The following is a 15,547-nucleotide window of genomic DNA, read 5'->3' on the forward strand; positions in this document are numbered from 1 at the left end:
TACTGAATAAGATATGTTGCATTATGTCAAGCTAACATACAATAGCTAACTTATGAGAATCAACTTCAATATGGAATCCATAACATTTCATTTCAGAAATTAGGTTTACTAGTCACTATGTAATCAGTAACCATTCAATGAATTTCTCATCATACATACTTGTATGTAACTGCATGGCATAACTAGGTACTGTATATACCAGTTTCCCAGGCATTGATTACAACCGTTACACATGTAAGTTGCATATCACTATTCTGTTTTAATAGGAAACATTCCTGTACAGTGTGTGTTGAATTGTAAACTTAGTAATAATTATAGAGTGTATAGACACAACAACAAGAAGGCTCAAATTCCTATATTACTGCATAGAGGGTTTTGTACTCCAAATGTGCAAAATAGATTTTTTTTTAAATTGTTCTTGTTTGCTGCAAAAGTGGCAATAATAATATTGATATAGCGGTTACTAGTGCAATTAATCTTTGTCTGAATAGCTTGCAAAAAACTGTTCATACAAAACTACATCAGAGACTCTCTGTTACAATTGGTTATTGGAAGGTACTATGTCTTTCAGAAGTCACTTAGAAAACATCACTACTAAAGCAACAAGAATGTTAAATTTCTCCACAGAAACTTGTATATGTGCAATCAAGATGTCAAATGCATGGCATATACCCATCTTGTGAGACCTATGCTGGAGTATGCATTGTGTGTGTGGGACCCTTACTTCAACAAAGATATCAATGCTTTAGAAATGGTGCAAAGAAGAGCAGCACGATGGATCACATCAAATTATGACTGGCAAAGTGGAATTAGCATCTCATCTACTTTAGAAGATCTTCAATGGCCATCACTTTCACAGAGAAGGCAGACATCAAGGCTAAAATTATTTTATAAGGCAGTTCATCATACACCAGGATTAAAAATCCCGGATTATAATAATCAAGAAACTTTAGTGCAATCAACTAGATCTTAACTTCTCAACACCGTTTATAAACACTAATTCATATAAATTTAGTTCTTTCCCAAGAACAATTGATGAATGGAATCACTTATCCCACCTGATTTACTTGAGTTAAGATCAGTTGATTTATTTGTAGTTAATGTAATTGCATGTATGTAAGTAGTTAGCTAATCATGTACGTGTGTATTTAAATTTTCTTGGGGCTGGTCCCCCTGGACAGATCAGTAATTACTGGTGCCTGTCCAGTATAATAAAATAAAACCATAGAAACCATGCATGTACAGCACATGAATAAATTGACTAAATGATTGCATCTTCCTCAGTTGTATTTTAACCTCTTAAGTAGTATCTTCTGATTAGGCCTGGATAAAATTATGCCAGCATAATAAGCATAATAGGCTGGAGTACTATGCCAGTGTAATACTGGCATATATATTAGGCGGATATTTTCAACTATAGATGGAGATTAATCCTATGAAAATAGATTGATATTTCCTAATAGAGTAGTCAGTGAAAACTGCAAACTGACTCAAATGCATTGCACATAGCTCCTTACAGTGGCAGATCGGATACAGGGGGATTATGTACAAAGTTAGACTACATAGCAATTTGGGAATATAATGTCAAAGTTGTATTATATTCTACATGGCCAATGGACATGCACTGAATCCAAGCATAGGAGTTTCCTCAGAATAATGTTGTAATCCTGCCCAACAGGTGGATTATCTTTGTGATGGGCTACATGCATCTATCAAATCCTATCACATACAGCTCAATATTCAGGCATCACGACACCTCACTACAAATAATTTTAGTTCAAATATATGATAGACACTTGTCATCTCAACAGACACGTCATCACAGCACAAAAATGTCTGTTTCCTGGTGTTTCTTGATAAAGAATCCAATAAGAGTCTGCATATTTCTGTGAGATATCATGAAATTTAATCCTTGAATGTGTGACAATTAAGCCTCCATTAGGTTTATTAGGCATTTTCTATATTTAAGTAATTCTGTTGCAATATTTCTTAACTAGTTGTACCTGTGCAAACTGCGCTTGTTACAAAGACCATTGTTACTATTATTGTGTGAAAATACTGTGTGCATTTCAAAAGTTACAATTTATCAAGGAGTAATCACATCATTACATATTGACACAAAGACATGATTCTGTATACAATGTGCATATATAGCTACTGTTTAAACCGATTTCTGTTGTAAGATTTCTTAATGACAAAACATGAGAAAATTTATAATATTTTTTAATTAGTCACTATATCGCACCAGGCATCTGCAAATTTTCATAATGATCATTTAAAAGATATGAATTAGGAGACCTTCAATATCTTAAAATGTAGTAACCATAGGATAAAAATCATGTCTATATCATACACATGTTTGCAAGTAGCTAAGGATTCAATTAGGCACAAATTGTGATTAATCAATGCTCTTTAGACGATACTGATGTTCAGTCTTGTTTGGAATTTCTTGCTTAAATTTGAACAGGAAAAGATAACAAGGTATACGATAAGCTGTAAAATTGGAAGTGTGAATGTCATACAAAATGGCTATTATACATGGCTCCCATGGTAATTTTGTATGATATTCATACTTCTGAATTTACAGTGTATGTAACCCCCCCATGGTGACTATGAAGTATTTCTGAAGCTAAACCATACGCATGCATATGTAATCATTGCCAGAGAAATAATGTCCTTGTGATTATATCAAATGTTAATGTTAACACCTTAAAATTTCCTCAACATAATATACACAGCAATAGAAACATCATTTCAAAGTAGCAACCAATCTAAACATTTCAAATGAAGGAACACCTAGCCAATACATTTCTCAACAGTATAAAAGCATTTCACGTTCATGCTCCCTTCACTTCAAAACAATCATTGGTTATTGGTGACTAAGTTGACAAAAAATATTGCAATGAAGATCTCAATAGTTCTTGGATGTTTCCTGATCATAAGTTATTTGCAGTGCTCCAGTTGGGCTGCCCCTACTGCAAACTTGTACATTGATCAACTACCTGTTTCAAATGTTACTAAACGAAATGCAGATGTCATAAATGACTTGTTTAATTTATATACTTGTCGTGTCAACAGAGTATCTCAACTAGTCCGAAATATACTTGCAGTAAGCCTATTAGCTATTGTCATTGCTATTACATACATATATACTCAAATAATTAATAAAATTAATGAAGGACAGCATAATTATAATCATAAAGTAATGTACATGTTTTATTACAGCCCATGACTACAGAACGATGTGATAGCGATCCGCTACCTGAACTTCCACTTGATCTTCATCAACGTTATCACCAACTGGCTGCTCCACAGTGTTCTAATGCTACTAATATATTAGTGTACAGTAGTAAATTGCTTCGATTTACATACGATGCTCAAGTGCGTGACATTAGGTGTAATCTCGACCATGCAATGTCTCGTCTTGATACAATTCAAGTGAGTCAAATTTAATGTGTGACTTACATGTGCTTATTATTTCTCACAGTTACACCTGGGAGGATCACATTGCCCAACTTTTGATTATTATGAATGTATGCAAATATATCATCAATGGGATTGGGTGTATCATACTCCAGAAAGCATGTACTGTATTCTCACCTCACTAAACCATCATCTTAATACATTCCTAATGAGAGAAGCTACTAGTACAAATCCTGGACAAATAACTTGTAATGTTGGACAGTGCTCAACCTAGTGATGTACATTTACTCAGCAAATTCTATGACTGTTTATACAATTATTTATCGATATATCTATTATGATAATTATATTATATGTAATAATATTTGTATCACTGAAGATGAATTTACAAACATTACAATAAACGACACAACAAAAGTAATTATATAGGTTAAACAATGCAATATCACATTTCGTTGGAGTTTAACTTGTTAAACAAAGTTAATGGAGGGAGATAATTTACGTGTGTGCTTGGGCGGTGTAGCAACACATTGCAGCTATCCAGCATCAGATAGGTACACAGTTTACCTGCATCACAATACTAGATGCAATATACAGCAGTAGGTATTAATTGGAAAACATTATGAACGCATGTGTAGGAAAAATACCGCATGTATGGGTCGTTCCAAATGGATGACCAGGTGGTACAAAAAGTCCCCTCCCATAGCCCACCCCTAGGACTAGGAGAATATGTTGGAAATGAGTACATAAAAAACCAGTTACGTTAGTGCTGCAATATATCAGAATGATAATAAAATAACAACTTTATTAAGAAGAGGGAATTAACACTATGGTATGGGATTACTCTACCACAGGAGGAAATGCACAGACATTAAAGGGAGTCTTGTGTGTGGTAGACTCAGCTATTTAAGGGAGTCTTGTGTGGCAGACTCAGACATTGAAGGGAGTCTTGTGTGATAGACTCAAAGTCCAGTGTTCTCCCATTCCAAGAGTAGCTCTTCCATCCCAAGACTAGCTTGGGGTGTGATAGTGCAGGGTTTCAGTAGGATTATTAGGATGGCCTTAGAAATCCCTGTGGCTTCAATGTTAGGAACCCCCAGGTATTCCACCCCCAAGCCTCATGCAATTGGGAGCCACAATTTGTGGCTGATCATATCTATGGTCCTATTACAAAATCGTATAGGAGAACCATGGAACCCTGCACAACTACCAAAACAACCACCATCATTGGACGGCGATTGACAAGTGAACAATATCAGCTTGAAACAAATGGTTGAGAGTTTGGGGTTCTTTATTTAACGACCGGCATTAATGCATGTTATCGGTTATTGCAAATTACTGCATTCATTTTAGAATAGAGACAATTATACTGTGAATTAGCCTATTATTTCATTGAAGAATGCCCAGAATTAATTAAGCTTAATTATTATGCTGCTTTTAAACTCAAACTTGTGCACAAGAGCTGACTGTTTTATTGAAGGATAAAATAAAGTGTATGGCTCTTTGATTGCACGTTTAACTCGTGTTATATAAACATAATTAATAGTATGACATGCACCAATCAGGGCTGTAATCTACAACCAATGTGCATGCTCATTCACATGACCTAATTTGGTGGCAAAATTAATGCTTTTTCTAGTCTGTAGTTATGCACAAATATATACTGACACAAGCCTACTTGTGGCCTGCTTAAGAAAACAGAATTGACACATCTATACCAAAGCAGTCAAGCTGTAAAAATGAGAGCTGTCTCTAAACGTTACAAACCAGAGTTGAAATGACTGTAACCATTATTTATTAAATAAAGCCCCTAATTTTAAAATAACGAGACATATGCTAACAGAGCAGTCTTATTGTGAGTCATCGTGATGTACTATGTATACATGGATTGCATGGATGGTCTTCTTTAGCTGTCACAAAATGTCATTTTAAAAGCTAAAAGTCATGTATGTACACTCACCAAAGTGACAGCATTGAAGTGTTTCAGATAATATATAATTGTCCTAAAATATTAGTAACGAGATATCAATTCCAGTCTACCAAAATTCTTGTTGAGAAATTGAAGTCACAGTGCACAGTTTAAATGCTATGGGTGTATACTCTAATAGAGAATGCACATGCTGAAGTATAATTGAACAGAAATGCCTTAAGATACTTCATCCTAGTGGCAGATCTAGGATTTTTAAAAGGGGCCGAGTTTGTGAAAAGTGTATGTGACATAGCTGAATAACACAACTGAGGGCATTTATCCAGAAACTTTTAAAACTCTGAGATCAGATTTTACGTAGCTTTTAATTAACAATCACAGTAAATCCAATGCTTTAATACAACATAGCTATATCTGTAGGACAAAAGATGTGACTGAGCTTTGATTGCTCTATTAGAGTATATTTACTTGACTGCTCTAAATAAAGTGTCGCTGACTATAACTTGATGCATGCTACTGAATACAGTGGTATATTGTTGTTTGCTAGTTATAGAATAATAATAATATCATAATACCACAGATATTATACTGACATGAATTCAAGCTTAAGGTGAAGCTGAGGGCAAGTGACAAGTGCATGTATGTTACAACTACAATACTGGCTTATGCCTTAGTAAGAAATCTGACTTCTGTATAATACTGAATGTAACTGCATGGCTTCTTATATTGTTTATATTTATAGCACTTTTCTTTAAGCATTTGCTACATGAACACCTTAATAGTGATTATCTTAGTAGTAGTATAACTGCTAGTAGCATCTTCTTTCATGTATAGCTTCTCTGGGGTAACAGTATTGATGCATCATTTCTTGAACATGTGTAACTATTAAAAATTGTGAGATTTAGTTCCATTGTTTATTCTAGAAATTTCTTTGTGAATCAGGAATTTGGAGGAATGTCCAGATGAAAGTCTGTAAGATAGCTAGCTATAGTGTTGTTATTCTTCCCAAGTTCACATAGTTGAAATAGTTGACTGGAAATTTAAAGCCAAGGCTTTGTCACTATAGTGTTGTGATTGGATAAAGCCAGATCACGTGGTTTATGCATGTGTGTGCTAATAATGACATAATGTTTATGTATGTACCATATCCATTGAGTCTGTATATAGAGATCTGTGTGTGAGAATTATTTCAAGAGTTAGGTTTTAATAGATTTGACATGTTCCATCATAGTTCTAGAACCCATTTAACATGCTGATATGCCTTTCCAAAGGAAGGTCAAGGGATCAGTACAGCCCTGGATGATAAGGTGATAAGGTGGGTAACATACAGGTTTGACCTGTTATACTGGGCTGACTTGTTTGACTCTTGTTTCTTCTGTTTTCAGCAAACTTTATTTTTTAGAATTGGAAACTCATTACATAGAGTGTATAGACAGACATAACAAGAAGGGTCAAATGATAAGCACTACTACTGTGAGCATGAAGTCTGCATAAAGGGTTTTGTACTACAAATGTACAGAGTACAAAAACAGATTTATTCTTGTTTGCCTTTTACCATTAAAAGTGCATTGCAATAGTAATATTGATATACTAGTACAATCAATCCCCTTCTGAATAGCTTCTTTAAAAATGTAACTGCTCATTGTTAAAATTATAGTATGTGCAGGGTGATGGAGCAGGCCAAAGAGTGAGGAGGCCAACTTTGATTGTGACGTATGTACAGTGGAAACATGCAACAGTTATACTTAGGAGTTTGGTGGCTGAAAAGTTTCACATTTTAGAAGCCCTGACTATATATATTTGATTATGCTTTTGCGAATAACTTCATTGATATGTAAAGGTGACTGTTCTGTTAGAGTAGTTGACTGTTTCATTAGTGTAGCTGACTGCTCTACTAGAATATTTGAACATTCTGCAACAAAAATGGGGGAGGGGCCCACTGGTCCCCCAGTTTCCACCACCAATGCTACAACTATTAATACCATGATATAATTGGCTTATGCCACACTAAGATTTCTATCTTCTCTATATAACTGGCTTCTTATGCTGCTTTAAGCATTATATAATCACCTTACTGGTTGGTATGGTGATTATCGTTGTAGCAGTATAACTGCCATATATAACATCCTGTTATTTCTTTTCACGTGTAGCTTGCAGTATTGATACATCACTTCTTGTACTATATTGTGTATTCAAGTTCTAGCTGTGTGATTGTGCATGTGTAACTACTGAAAATTGTGAGTTTTAATGTCAGTGTTCATTCTAGGAATTCTCCTTTGAGGAGGAATCAAGAATTTGGGGATGACCAGATGAAACTCTATAAAATAGCTAGCTACCTGATTATTCTTTCCCAAGTTCACTACCATAAAAGTTGACATAGTTGACTGGAAAGCTAAGGTTGTGTCACAAGTGTTGATTTTCTTTGCTATGGTTGATAGAGCTTGATGCATGAGTATTGTAATGATGATGTAATTTCTATACGTATGTACCATATCCATTGAGTCTGAATATGGGTCTGTTTCAAAAGTTATGCTTTAATGGGTTTGACATGTTCCACTGCAGTTCTTGTTTGAATCTTCTTTGATTTGTTTTTTTTTTCCAACAATCTATAACTTATTTCTTGTATTTTAATTTTAAAGCTAGTACAACAGCGAGTGTTGTTGCCTATACCACTGGCTGCTAGATTTTTTTATCAGGTTACAGAAGCCATACATGCAGTTTTTATTTGACCACAACATACCATACATGCCTATAGATAGACAACACTCATTGGCAAGGAAACAATACACTGGTGCTGGTCAACTTTGGATTGTAGACAATAATTATATACATTCTATTGCATTGAATGCATTCTATACACCATGCACTGTATTGTGTTAAACAGCCTTTAAGGCATTTGTAAATTTGTTCAGAAAGCAACACCCTTTAGCTAGCTAAATCTAATGTGCAGATCTGCCTCAGTAGATTTTGCTGTGACTTCATAATATTATGCATGTGACAATATTGCTTTAGTGAAGTTCATAATACAGCAATGATCACTCAATTTATCTAAACTTTGATGTTCTAATAAAATATGCTTTAGGGTAATATGTGCATGGTGTATATAAGGTTTATTTTATTTGTGATAGCTATAGCTACATAATAATATTGGAATTTATTTATTTATTTTTATTATTAATGCTTTACAGCACAAGTGCTGAAGGTCTGTAGGACACCTGGTCCTACAGAATAAGATTATTCACAAACATATAAATTTTGTTATGATTACAACTGCATGTGCATAACTGTAAATGCTACATAGTTTTGTGGAAGCAAGTGAAACATTTAAATTAATGTTTCATAGTAATGTTTCTTTGATAGGACGTCAATTATGCGAAATCATTTTTTGCACCTAAATTCAGGTAAAAGGTATATTTGTTGACTTTTAGGCTTATGACTCAGATGAATTGAGTAAAGACATGTTGCTAGTTTTTCCATTGTAGAGTTGTTTAAATACGTATTAAAGTAACCTACAGCTAGCATTAGTGTAAGTATTCCTTATTCTGTCTTATGATTACTTCTATTCAAAGTGAAGCTGAGGACAAGTGCATGTAAATATGCTACAAGTACTATGCTTATACCTCAGTAAGGTTTCTGATTTCTGCAAGTAACCGCTGGGTTCTTATGCCGTTTGTTTATGTTGCACCTTTAAGACACTTTACTGGTTGGCATAGTGGTTACCTTCGTAGAAGTACATAACCACAAATACTCCTATAGAACAGCCAATTTCATTTAGCAATCAGACATGCAAATATTCAGTAATAGTAGCTATTCTAATAAACTGTTAAAATCACTCTCGCATTCAATTTCTGAGAGAAAGTTTCCTGGGTGACATGTAGAAAGCTTACTGTAAAATCCAAGATTGAAATATCCTAATAGAGCAGTACGTCACTCTCCATATTATTAACTCTTAATTGTGATAAACTGCTGAAATCACTCTTAGATTCAATCTCAGAGAGTCTGTTTTTAGGTAGGGCATGCCCCCAGACTCCCTTAGAGTGCATATTGAGGTATGCTTTCCCATGATGAGATATATACTCTGAACACCTGTGCTACTGTACATCTCAGATGTCTTGATTCAACTAATACACAGTTTAGGTAATCAGGATAATGCAAGATTGGAAACTGGTTTGCTGCAGTAAAGAAACCATCTAATCGAACATAACTGCTTATATAACACATACACTATAGTTCTTTAAGAAATGAAAAGTAGAACAGAATGCATTGAGCTAGGTTTCAGCAACAGTGGCTCTTTTTCATGTCATTAGACTACCATGGTTTTGATGTTTACATGGGCTACATGCTATAAATTATTTGCATACACAAACATGATATAACATGTCAGCTTGTATATTTATATCTAATCCAAAACAGCCAAGCTGTAAAAAAAGTGTGCGGCCCTCAGAAAGGCTATGGTGAAAAAAGATGTGAAATCCAAGGTGGCGGCCAAGAAATGGCTGTGATGGTAGGTTAGTGGTAAAAATTTTAATAACGACAATTCAGGTGAATTTTTGTGAAGCGGCACAAAAATTCACCTGAATTGTCATTATTAAAATTTTTACCACTAACCTACCATCACAGCCATTTCTTGGCCGCCACCTTGGATTTCACATCTTTTTTCACCATAGCCTTTCTGAGGGCCGCACACTTTTTTTACAGCTTGGCTGTTTTGGATTAGATTTCATTTCTTTTTGTATTTGTATACCCCAAAGCCGGCCTATGGCCAGCTTTGGGACTTTTTTAACCTATGTTTTTTTCTTTACTACAGGAAGAAGAAAAGATGAAGTAGATGTACTTTAAATATTTTATCAGTAAATGTACAAATTATATATACTGTATAATACATATGTGACCGGATTTGCGAAAAGGGGTCCAATTTGCCAACTTTGACAATTGATAACTTCAGATTGGAAAGAGCTATTGCCTTGATATTTGGGCAGTGGTGAGCACCACTATAGCTGAATACATGGTGAAATGTTCAGGTTAATAATTATGTTACTTGAACACTGAGTTATGGTCTCCAACATTTACGGAATTGGATGTGTGTGGAAGACCCCTTTTCGCAAATCCGGTCACATATATTGATTACAGAAATCTCCATGGTGGTTTCTTTGTAACTGAACAGTCTACAAGGTGACTTCTTCTAATTGCTCTCTCTACAGGGTGAATTGTTTGTAGCTGAACGATCTACAAGGTAACTTCTTCTAGCTGATCTCTCTACAGGTGATGTGTTTGTAGCTGAATTTTGTATAGGTGATTTGTTTGCAGCTGAGCTCTTTACAGAATGGTTTCTTTGTAGCTGAACTCTCTAAAAGGTAACTTCTTCTAACTGATCTTTCTACAGGGCAATTTGTTTCTGGCAGAATTTTCTACAGGGTGATTTCTTTGCAGCTGAACTCTCTACATGGTGGTTTCTTTGTAGCTGAACTCTCTACAAGGTAATTTCTTCTAGCTGATCTCTCTACAGGGAGATTTGTTTGTAGCTGAACTATCTACAAGGTAACTTCTTCTAGCTGATCTCTACAGGGTGATTTGTTCGTAGTTGAATTCTGTACAGGTGATTTGTTTGCAGCTGAGCTCTTTACAAAATGGTTTCTTTGTAGCTGAACTTTCTCCAAGGTAACTTCTTCTAACTGATCTTTCTACAGGGTGATTTGTTTGTAGCTGAACTATCTACAAGGTAATTTCTTCTAGCTGATCTCTCTACAGGGCAATTTGTTTGTAGCTGAATCCTGTACAAGTGATTTGTTTGATGCTGAGCTCTTTACAGAATAGTTTCTTTGTAGCTGAACTCTCTACAGGGTGATTTGTTTGTAGCTGAAATCCCTACAAGGTAACTTCTTCTAGCTGATCTCTCTACAGGGTGATTTGTTTGTAGCTGAACTCTCTACAGGTGATTTGTTTGTAGCTGAACTCTACAAGGCGATACTTCTAGGTGATTTCTCTACAGGATTCCTTGTTTCTAACTGAACTCTCAACAGGGTGATCTGTTCATAGCTGAACTTTCTACTGGGTGATTTGTTTGCAGCTGAACTCTCTAAATGGTGGTTTCTTTGTAGCTGAACTCTCTACAATGTGACTTCTTCTAGCTGAACTCTCTACAAGGTGACTTGTTTCTAGCTGATCTCTCTACAGGGTGACTTGTTTCTAGCTGAACTCTCTACAGGTGATTTGTTTGTAGCTGAACTCTCTACATGGTGGTTTCGTTGTAGCTGAACTCTCTACAAGGTAACTTCTTCTAGCTGATCTTTTTCACTGCATATTTGTTTGTAGCTGAGTTCTCTACAGGGTGATTTGTTTGCAGCTGAACTCTCTACATGGGAGTTTCATTGTAGCTGAACTCTCTACAATGTGACTTCTTCTAGCTGAACTCTCTACAGGGTGACTTGTTTCTAGCTGAACTCTCTACAGGTGATTTGTTTGCAGCTGAACTCTCTACATGGTGGTTTCTTTGTAGCTGAACTCTCTACAAGGTAACTTCTTCTAGCTGATCTTTCTACAAGGTGATTGAGTTTTTTGCAGCTGAACTCTTTACATGGTGGTTGCTTTGTAGCTGAACTCTCTAAAAGGTGACTTCTTCTAGCTGAACCCTCTACAGGATGATTTGTTTGCAGCTGGATTCTCTACGTGGTAGTTTCTTTGTAGCTGAACTCTCTACAATGTGACTTCTTCTAGCTGAACTCTCTACAGGGTGACTTGTTTCTAGCTGAACTCTCTACAGGGTGACTTGTTTCTAGCTGAATTCTCTACAGGTGATTTGTTTGCAGCTGAACTCTCTACATGGTGGTTTCTTTGTAGCTGAACTCTCTACAAGGTAACTTCTTCTAGCTGATCTTTCTACAGGGTGATTTGTTTGTAGCTGAATTCTCTACAGGGTGATTTATTTGCAGCTTAACTCTCTACAAGGTGACTTCTTCTAGCTGAACTCTCTACAGAGTGATTGATTTTTTTTGCAGCTGAACTCTCTACATGGTGGTTTCTTTGTAACTTAACTCTCTACAGGGTGATTTGTTTGTAGCTGAACTCTCTACAGGGTGATCTGTTCATAGCTGAACTCCCTATAAAGTAACTTCTTCTAGCTAATCTTTCTACAGGGCGATTTGTTTGTAGCTGAGTTCTCTACAGGGTGATTTGTTTGCAGCTGAACTCTACATGGTAGCTTCTTTGTAGCTCTACAATGTTACTTCTTCTAGCTGAACTCTCTACAAGGTGACTTGTTTCTAGCTGATCTCTCTACAGGGTGACTTGTTTCTAGCTGAACTCTCTACAGGTGATTTGTTTGCAGCTGAACTCTCTACATGATTGTTTCTTTGTAGCTGAACTCTCTACAAGGTAATTTCTTCTAGCTGATCTCTCTACAGGCCGATTTGTTTGTAGCTGAACTCTCTACATGATGGTTTCTTTGTAGCTGAACTCTCTACAAGGTGATTTCTTCTATAGCTGATCTTTCTACAGGGTGATTTGTTTGTAGTTAAACTCTCTACACGATAGATTCTTTGTAGCTGAACTCTCTACAAGGTGATTTCTTCTATAGCTGATCTTTCTACAGGGTGATTTGTTTGTACCTGAACTATCTACATGATGGTTTCTTTGTAGCTGAACTCTCTACAAGGTAACTTCTTCTAGCTGATCTCTCTACAGGACAATTTGTTTGTACCTGAACTCTCACATGATTGTTTCTTTGAAGCTGAACTCTCTACGAGGTGATTTCTTCTAGCTGATCTTTCTACAGGGTGATTTGTTTGTAGCAGAACTCTCTACAAGGAAACTTCTTCTAGCTGATCTCTCTACAGGGAGATTTGTTTGTAGCTGAACTCTCTATACATGATTTGTTTGCGGCTGAATTCTCTACATGATGGTTTCTTTGTAGCTGAACTCTCTACAAGGTAACTTCTTCTAGCTGATCTCTTTACAGGGTGAATTGTTTGTAGCAGAACGATCTACAAGGTAACTTCTTCTTACTTATCTCTCTACAGGGTGATTTGTTTGTAGCTGAACTTTTTACAAGGAAACCTCTTTTAACTGAGCTCTGTACAGGGTGAATTGTTTGTAGCTGAACTATCTACAAGGTAACTTCTTCTAGCTGATCTCTCTACAGGATGATTTGTTTGTAGCTGAACTATCTACAAGGTAACTTCTTCTAGCTGATCTCTCTACAGGGTGATTTGTTTGTAGCTGAATTCTGTATAGGTGATTTGTTTGCAGCTGAGCTCTTTACAGAATGGTTTCTTTGTAGCTGAACTCTCTACAAGGTAACTTCTTCTAGCTGATGTATCTACAGGGTCACTAGTTTGTAGCTGAATTCTCTACATGGTGGTTTCTTTGTAACTGAACTATCTACAAGGTGACATCTTCTAGCTGATCTTTCAACAGGGTGATTTGTTTGTATCTGAACTCTCTACAAGAAATCTTCTTCTAACTGATGTTTTAACAGGGTGAATTGTTTGTAGCTGAACTCTCTACAGGGTGATTTGTTTGTAGCTGATCTCTATACAGGTTACTTATTTCTAACTGATCTCTAATTCTGTTCAGGGTGACTGCTCTATTAGGATGACTGCTCTATTAGAGTATCTCGATCTCGCACTTGCTACACCAAGTTGGATTTCGTGTTATAACTCCGTGGATTTAAGTCTGATTCTTCTACACCATTGAAGAGCCTTTCTAAGATGATAACTCCATCTGTACAGCGATTTTGAAAGCATTACCCCAAGCGGTTTACCTGGTAGGCGTGGCAAGCATAATAATAATAATAATAATAAAATAAAAATATTAAAAATTAGCTAATCTCGATTGCGTAATTGTTACACACTGTTGATTTTTTCGCTGTATCTTCCTGGTTTTTAGCTCGATTTCTTTCAAACCACAAAAGGTTTGAGGTTCAATAGTTAACCTATTCACCCACCGATTTTCAGCTTCTTCCCATACGCGGTTTACCCTGTAGGCGTGACAACATATTGGTGTTATTTTTCGTGCATAATCGCTCATAACTCTTTGTCTGTTTATGGTATTCCAGCCAAAGTTGGTACCGAGATGCGCCTTTATACCCCCCTTCAGTGTGCCAAATTTCAAGGCAATCGGATAACGCGTTCGAGTTTTATAGCAGTTTTTGTAAGTGTGCGACAAGAAAAAGAAAAATAAGAAGAAGAAGAAGAAGAAGAAGAAGAAGAAGAAGAAGAAGAAGAAAAAAAAAACGAAGAAACTCAGCCAATTTTTGAAGTCGCATATCTCGGGAACGCGCGAAGCGATTTCGCTCAAATTTGGAATGTAGAGTGCTGCAGTCGGGGGGCATGTCCACAGCAAAAATCGTCTTGTTTCATCAAGGAAGCACAGAGCTACGGAGGTGCGAAAATTGCGTTTTCTTTCTTCCTGTCAATATACTCACGGGTGTTACGCGCCGGCTTCTTGGGCCGCACGACACACTACCGTGTGTCTTGATAATGTGCAGTATTTATTTGTTGCTGATATTATGAAGGAACTGTTGCACTGAGCCAGAATTAAATATCATCTGAAGAAACAGGTCACCACAAAGAAGGCTACAATTGGACTTTCCCTGTAACTTTGCAGAATAAAATGAACCTAAACCAACCATGTATCCGTAAATTTACAGTACATCAGTCTTATAAATAGGCAGGCCATGCAGTTGTTTCAACTCCAACTAAAAGAAGTGAAAGTAACTTTGCCACTGATTTACGACTACATATCAGTGCTTATACCCGGCCAGCAGGTCCTATTGAGTAAAACTTGTAGCCATGCAGGTTTCAAGTAAAATGGTTGGAAATTTTTAGCTTATCTAAAGAATAATATTAACATAGAATACAATAAAAGACTTGCTTACTTAATAAAGAAGCGATTTTTGTAGTGATTATGTTAACGAATTATTGGCAGCTGCTACTGTACAATTCTATTGAGAATGCAATAATTTTTTTCTTTGTATATGCCAATAGAAAACACATGGAAAATATAAAACAAATTCCTTAGGTGGGACAGCGGGACTTTGGATATGCTTCTCTATGAGAAAAAGCTTTATGCAGACCTACATAGGTAGGATAGTTATGCATACTTTAGTCTCCACGGAACAGTTTACCCTTGGCACTTAGTCCATGAATATCCAATGAAAAAAGATGTTCAACCTGTGAAAAGTAAAGTTTTCATTGGGTG

The sequence above is a fragment of the Dysidea avara genome, chromosome 12 (assembly GCF_963678975.1).
Source record: "Dysidea avara chromosome 12, odDysAvar1.4, whole genome shotgun sequence".
NCBI classification, from domain to species: Eukaryota; Metazoa; Porifera; class Demospongiae; order Dictyoceratida; family Dysideidae; genus Dysidea; species Dysidea avara.